We start from the raw sequence: 363 nt of genomic DNA on the forward strand, positions 1-363 counted from the left end.
ATGGTGCCCTTCACCCTTGGGTCACAGATGGTGGCCAGCATATGCACTGTGTTGGACCCCAAGGGTTCAAACCTTTTCCTAAGGCCCTTCTTCAGCCACCTCACCAGTGCCTGCACATCTGGTGAAAGCGGCCTGCCCCAGCCAGGAACACTGGCCCCCAGGAAGCTCTCCATTTGGCTGCGAAGCTCCTTCACTATGGGGACCACCTGGCTGAGGAAGGCATCAGCAGCACTGAGGGTCTCAGTGGCCTTGAGGAAGGGCTTAAGTACTAGCAAGATCTGGGAGATGACATCCCACTCTTCTTTGGTCAGGGGGCCGCTGATCCCAATCTCCCCAAGCTAGGCCAGCTCATGGATGGCCTTC

Source organism: Gavialis gangeticus, unplaced genomic scaffold (assembly GCF_001723915.1).
Source record: "Gavialis gangeticus isolate Ggan-Ray unplaced genomic scaffold, GavGan_comp1, whole genome shotgun sequence".
NCBI classification, from domain to species: Eukaryota; Metazoa; Chordata; order Crocodylia; family Gavialidae; genus Gavialis; species Gavialis gangeticus.